We start from the raw sequence: 7500 nt of genomic DNA on the forward strand, positions 1-7500 counted from the left end.
TTACCGTAGCTAGGATTGGACATCTTATCCTGGTGATCAATGGCTATACCCCCCTCCCTTTCCCTCCTTCCCTCTCCTTCCCTTCCCTCCCCTCCCACTCTCCCCCTCTCCTCACCTCCTTTCCCCTCGCCTCGCCCCCTCTCCCGGCACCCCTTCCCTCATCCGCCTGATCCTTCTCCTCCCTCTCCCTTCCTTCCCCATGCAGCTCAGAATGCAAGCACCTCTCTCTCTCTCTCTCTCTCTCTCTCTCTCTCTCTCTTCTCTTTTCTGTGTCTCCGTTATATTCTTTGTCATTTGGTTAGGTTAGTGAGATCAGTTTTCTTTTTTTCAGTTTAAGATCTTTATGTTGATTATTTAGGTTAGATTTTAGATTGGGATTAGGCTAAGGAAGGTTTCGGTTGGGTTAGGTTTAAATTGTGTTAGCTTAGGTTTAGTCTGAGTTTGGTTTGATCATGTTTGATTAGGTTAGGTTAGGTTAGTTAATTCAATTTCAGGTCAGGTCGGATTAGATTAAGGTATGGGTATGATGAGGTCAAGTTAAGGTGTGTGCTGGGTCAGGTTTCAATTGCACACACGCTTGTATAAAACAGTGAAAGAAAAATATGAGACACGGTGATTGTTGCCTAAATTAGTATTTGCTACATTAACATATTCACGCGCTGTTACACGTAAATCCGAATCACACACACACACACACACACACACACACACACACACACACACACACACACACACATAGTTTATGTAAAGGTTCTGGTTACATCAATGGCAATCATCACGCAAGCAATATTTTTTTTTACCTTATGTACACAAAGAAACACTAAGGAAGAACAAACAGCAGCAGTTATGTTGTACCTTAGGAGCGTAGGACAGTCAGTCAAGCTACCTCCTGCACACAGTACTATTCATAACCAAGCAAACTTACTGAGCAACAGACTGTACTAATCTCTCTCTCTCTCTCTCTCTCTCTCTCTCTCTCTCTCTCTCTCTCTCTCTCTCTCTCTCTCTCTCTCTCTCTCTCTCTCTCTCTGTGTGTGTGTGTGTGTGTGTGTGTGTGTGTGTGTGTGTGTGTGTGTGTGTGTGTGTGTGTGTGTGTGTGTGAGTGTGTGTGTGAACTTGCATGTGTCTCAGACCACAAGCGTTCGTGGCGACTTAACAACTGCTGACGTCACTTTTAAGTAACAGTGATTCTTCATATTTCTAATTATAAGAATCAAACTTTGTTTTATGTGCAACAGAAGAGGAAGGCCGAAAAGCAAAAGCGATATCCGAAAAAAAGAAAATCAGTTTTCGCGTAAAAAGAAGAAATACTTGGAAACGTTAAAGAAGAGTAAGAATAAATTCAGCTAAGTTCATGTTAGCATAAAGTAACCTAAAACTAACCCTTCATTTGCCCAACCTAACCTACGCAAACATAAGCTAAACCAAGCTACCATAGTCTAACATGATCTAATGTAACCTACCATAACCAAACCCGGCTTAACTTACCTTCGCAAAACCTAACTTAATCTAACCCAACAGAACATACTTAACATATCATTACCTAACATACCATAACGTAACCTGACCTAACTTAAGTCAACCCAACCGATCACGCTACTAACGCAACCCAGCTTAACACAATCGGACACATACATACGACAAACCGAAGAAAAAAAGCCACAATACTAACCTATAACTTCCACCTCATGTAACTCACTGTACACCATTACTCTACCAAACACCCTTTAATCCCCCACCCCCATCAACCCTGAAGCCCCATAACAAGCACCGTGCCCTCCTCCCCCTTGAGATACGCCCCTTTTATCCACCCCTAGAAGCCCCATACAAACTGAGGCCCGCTCGTATATTTTACAATTCCTCTTAGCGCTTAGGTGCGCCTTCTGTATTTCTTTAAAGCCTTTGTTATCTTCCTTAAGACCTGCTTCCCAGTACAGCACCAGTGAAGCCCAGTTTAGTCCAGTACAGGTAATGCTAAACGTAAGTGCGGATTGCCCAGATATTCGTTTAGATTTCATTCAAAAGGATTCTTGTGATGGTAGTGGTGGTGGTGGAGGTTGTCGTTGTTGTTGGTGTGAGAGCGAAAAAAAAATAGAAGTATCATAATAGTGTTTTTTCCGTGTACATAAACTCCAAAAGAAATACAGAAATTAGAAAATAGCAGCAATAATCTGTATCAGTATTCGGTAAAGGAAAAGGCAAGAAAAATACGAGTTTCATAAGAACAAAAAAAATCCTGAGACAAAAAAAGACTTTTAAGAACACGAATACAAATAAAGTACACACAAAATTAATTAAAACCACCTCGTGATAATATATCACAACTCACTTTTGGCGCCCTACAAGACATCACACACACACACACACACACACAGGGAGTTAGGAGGTCGAGTGGTCGGCGCCAAACATGACGGTGCCGTGTAAACCCCGCGGGACCTCGCAGCCTCTGGGGCGGCGGCGGCGGCACGGAAATAGCGGAGGCGGCATGCTTGGGGACCCGCCGTGATCCAGGATAATGATGCCACCACCCGCAGACCGCCGCCGCTGCCGCCGCCGCCTCCGCCGCCAGGAAGAGAGGGAGGATGGGATGGAGGAGGAGGTAATGGGGGGAGGGGGGCAGGCGATCGGGCCGTAATCTGGATCTGAGGTATTCTTTTCTATGCGTGTTATTTCTCTCTCTCTCTCTCTCTCTCTCTCTCTCTCTCTCTCTCTCTCTCTCTCTCTCTCTCTCTCTCTCTCTCTCTCTCTCTCTCTCTCGTAGTTCTTCTTGTGTCTGCAACCCTTTTGTCTTAAACTCTTACTTTTTTTCTCTCTGCCTCAGTTTCTCTTTTTTTTCTCCCTCTCTTTCCTTGTCTTTATCTCATAGCTTTTCTTGTTTCTTTGTAGTTTTTGTATGTGTCTATTTGTTTATTAATTCACAGACACATAGTTGCCGTATAAACATGTCACTTAGCCTAAAGATGAAGGAATATCAGTAACAGCAACAAGAGTAAACAGTGTGATTTTTTAACTGTCTACCAAAAATGAATCATACACATACATTAATGCAAGGGAGTTTTTAAAGATGAGAATAATACTACTACTGTTACTACTACTACTACTACTACTACTACTACTACTACTACTACTACTACTATTACTACTATTAATACCATTACTACTACTACTACTACTACTACTACTACTACTACTACTACTACTACTACTACTACTACTACTACTACTACTACTACTACTACTACTACTACTACTACTGCTGCAATCACTAACAATAAAAGCTTCAAGAAATACAAGAACAACAAACACCACACATTTATTCTGTCAATATAACAACAACAATAATAAACAAACAAACAAACAGACAAACATCTCTTTCCTAAAACTCAAAACTAAACACCATTTTTTCTTTCACTTTCTTTTCTTTCTTTTCTTTTTCTCTCTTTCTTTTTTGTAACTTCAGTATTCGACACCTCCTCTCTCTCTCTCTCTCTCTCTCTCTCTCTCTCTCTCTCTCTCTCTCTCTCTCTCTCTCTCTCTCTCTCTCTCTCTCTCTCTCTCTCTCTCTCTCTTTGATCCATGGGAATAAAACCACAAAACACTCCAGCCCTGCGGTTCATTAATCCAGAAATCCCGCCTCTCGTGTGTCCAGTTAATCCGTAATCCTTCCCCTAATCCGCCTCATCTCGCCCTTATGGATTTTTTCTCTCAAATAGTTACATTATTATTATTATTATTATTATTATTATTATTATTATTATTATTATCATTATTACTGTTATTTTTTTTCATTCGTTGTTTGGTATATTTGTTTTTTGTTAGTGTGAAGAAAGATGTGGGGATGAAGGTGTGTGTGTGTGTGTGTGTGTGTGTGTGTGTGTGTGTGTGTGTGTGTGTGTGTGTCTGTCTGTGTTTATTATGATGGCTGAGTGACTGATTTTACCGCATTGACTGCCATAAACCTTCACTCATTCACTCACGCACTCACTCTCACTCACTCTCACTCATTCTCATCCTTTCCCTCACTGACCAACTAACTAACTAACTCACTCACTGCCTCACTCACTCACTCACTGCCTGCCTGCCTGCCTGCCTACCTACCTGACTGACTGACTGACTGACTGGCTGGCTGACTGACTGACTGGCTGACTGGCTGACTGACTGACTGGGGACCTTCGCGTCAATGGTTTAGGTTTGAGGTTGAAATATGGCGTCACTTAAATAGAACGGCCATTCTATCTCCCTGTTTTCTTCTCCTTCTCATTCCTTCACACTTCCCTCCCTCTCCCCATGCCCTCCCTTTTCCCTTTCCCATTTTCTTATGTTCTTTCATCTACCTTTTTCCTTCTCTCTCTCTTCCCTTCTTTTTTCCTTTTATCCTTTTCTTTCTTTCATCTCTCCTTCTTCTTTTTTTTTTCTCTTTTACAATCCCTTTTGGTCCTTATCCTTTTTCCTTACTCTTCATCCCTCATACACTTTCTTTTTTCCCTCCTTTCCTTTGCTTTCTTTTCCTTCCTCTTCTCACTCTTCATCTCTCCCACCCTCGCTCCATCCCTCTCACCCTTTCGTCCTTCCTCTCCCTTCGCTTCCCACCCTTCCTTCCTCGTCCCTCCCAGCATTACTTTATTCCCTACATCCTCCACCTTTACCCAGTAAGTGGCTTTACCTTTATCCACCTTTAGAAAGCACCTTTAAGGACACGTCTGAGTGGTTAATGTCTGACTTTATATATTTTTTAGATGCTGATGATGAGGTGGGAGAGGAGGAGTAGGACCAGAAGGAGGAGGGCCAGGGAGAGGAGGAGGAGGAGGAGGAAGAGAGGGAAGAGGGAAGGAAGGGGATTAACTACTGCTGAATAAGGAAGAGGGCTTTTGGAAAATAAGTTCTTTTCCATTCTGTGTTAGAATTGTCTCTGTGTTATCAATTATCATAACTTGTCCTTTCCCCGTGGTGGAATGGGGGGAGAGAGGGAAGCTAGGAAGGAAGGATGGAGGGATGGAAGATTGGAGGGAATTAAGTGCGTGAAGGAGCGAGAGGTAAGGGCGAGAGGGAGGGAGGGAAGAGAGAGAACGTTGGTGACGAGGACTGGAGGGAAGAAGGAAAGGAAGAGAAGCGGACGAAGGATTTGTGCAAGAAATGAGCGATGGAAGGAAGAGGAAGCACGACTTTGTGTTGAGGGGTTAGGGATTGGGGAAGGTTGTGGACGAGAGAGAGAGAGAGAGAGAGAGAGAGAGAGAGAGAGCATCACATACTCAGGCTTAAGATACAGCTTACCTTGGGCTTGGCTTAAGCTTAAACTCCAATATATAAGGATGAAATCGAGGAACAACGATTACACTGACAGAGTACCTCGCCCTGGTGTCCGCCACTGTTTACACCCCACCCAGACACCAGACACCCCAACGCCCTCCTTTCCCACCACCACCACACCACCACCACACCCACACCACCTCCACTGCTGTTGGCGTGGCGGTGGTCGGAGTGACGTTGTGCGGCGTGGAGTGGTGTGGAGTGGCGAGGCCTTCCGCTGCCAGCATAAAACTTAATCCGTCGGAGGAGCGAGTGGGTGTGCCGTGCCGCCAGGAATGTGTTGACGCTGTGTTGAAAGCTCCGCGCCTCCTCCTCCTCCTCCTCTCGTCTTCCTCCTGGTTGTGGTGATGATGGTGGTGTTTGATGAGCTGCTGTCTCAAGGCCACGTTTAACGCTCATGAACAGTCAGTGGATCAGTGCGTTGCTCTGGTGAGGCGAGGCTGTGGTTCCTCGTGACGGTAATGAACAAGTGGCAAGGAAAGAAAACAATAGGAAAAGCAATACTTTACCACTTAGTTATTCCTTCACCAACTACTGCTCCTCCTCCTCCTTCAGCACTCTCCCGGTGGCTCAAGGCTTCACGATTCCATTCAATTTCTCTCCCACCAGCGGGCGAGACAGGGTCATCTAGCAGAGCGTCTGGAGGAGTGCGGCGTTGGGGGGGGCTGTGTTCAGGCCTCAGTGCCTCACGTGGCATTTGTATGGACAAGAGACAAGGGGAAGAGAACAACCGGGATGTGGGGAGACGCTTTTGATTGTTGTAGCGGTAGTGGTGCTGATAATGGTGGTAGTTATATTCTGGCAGTTTTTTTTTAACTAATCTATGGTTTTCCAGCTAACAATTGAGTTGCTAGCTATGTTGCAGTGTCAGTCTGGTGATGATGGTAGTAGTGGTGGTGTTAGTGTCGCTGCTCCACACCTATAGTGATATTAACTTAAAAAATTCCTGAAGTCTGACTGTGTCTCCATTACTGATTTCCTCTGGTGAGTGACAGGCTTGGTACTTTCCCTCACTATCCTCACGATGGACACGACTCACTCACTCACTCACTACTTTAATTGCTGTGAACATGGTTCCTCCTCCTCTTCCTCCTCCTCCTCCTCCTAGTCGTCGTCGTCGTCTCACGTCCTTCTTCCTCCAACTCCGTGTTTCTGTCCGTCTGTCCTCGCCACTCGCGTCTACCACCTCCCGTCAAGAACACCTGATAATGTAGCTCGGGTGACACGGCCATTTGTAACTTGCACCATTATGCCACCGTTAGTTGTGAAGTTATTCGATCGATATTTTAGTCACTCGTATAAACACACACACACACACACACACACACACACACACACACACACACACACACACACACACACACACACACACACACACACGTGCAGGTAAAGCCGCTACACTTCCTCTCTTGCTTTAACTACAAAGTGACGAGAACCTCGAGCTGATGTCGACACCCGCACGCAATGAGAAACATTGCACACACACACACACACACACAACACACACACACACACACACACACACACACACACACACACACACACACACACACACACACACACACACACACACACACACACACACACACACACACACACACACACACACACACACACACACACACAGTTGGATGGATAGAGCAACGGTGCAAACAGTGACGATAGAAGATGAAAGTGAAGGATAAAATGTGACAAAACAGAGTGACGAATGCCGGTGACGGAGTAGAAGTAGAGAGAGAGAGAGAGAAGGGAAGGGAACTCGCTGACGAAGAGACTGAGAAGCAGGGGGTGGCGGCGGTGGCAGTGGCGGCAGCGGCGCGACGACGGACCGACTAATGACCGCCGCTGATCACGAGGACGCATCGCTGTTTTTACTCCACTTCGACCTTCAAGAATAAAGACGTTCCGAGCGAGCATGGAGACCCCGAAGGTGAAGCCAGCGATGGCGAATAAAGAGAATCAAAACCGGTAAAAACGGATGAAGGGAGAAATGCGAGGGAGAGAAATGGCTTAGTGCATTCCAACCCTCCGCTGGAATGCTTGCTGGAAACCACGAGTCGGAGCGAAGCTGGCCTGGAGCTGCTGACCTGAGGGCGGTGCCGGGCCGGGATGGGGGACGGGCATGACCTGCCTGACCTGCGGGGCGGGGGGTGGTGTTCGAAAGGGTGGCGCGAGGTCTGCGTTGAGCCGAAG

General features: G+C 45.8%; 1 protein-coding gene across 2 annotated transcripts in view; it reads left to right on the forward strand.

The window, feature by feature from the left end:
* Positions 1–7500, forward strand: part of LOC123519912 — a 168746-nt gene that overhangs the window by 34977 nt on the left and 126269 nt on the right. The gene's annotated exons all lie outside the window — the stretch shown is intronic.

This window comes from Portunus trituberculatus, chromosome 46 (assembly GCF_017591435.1).
Source record: "Portunus trituberculatus isolate SZX2019 chromosome 46, ASM1759143v1, whole genome shotgun sequence".
Classification (NCBI taxonomy): Eukaryota; Metazoa; Arthropoda; class Malacostraca; order Decapoda; family Portunidae; genus Portunus; species Portunus trituberculatus.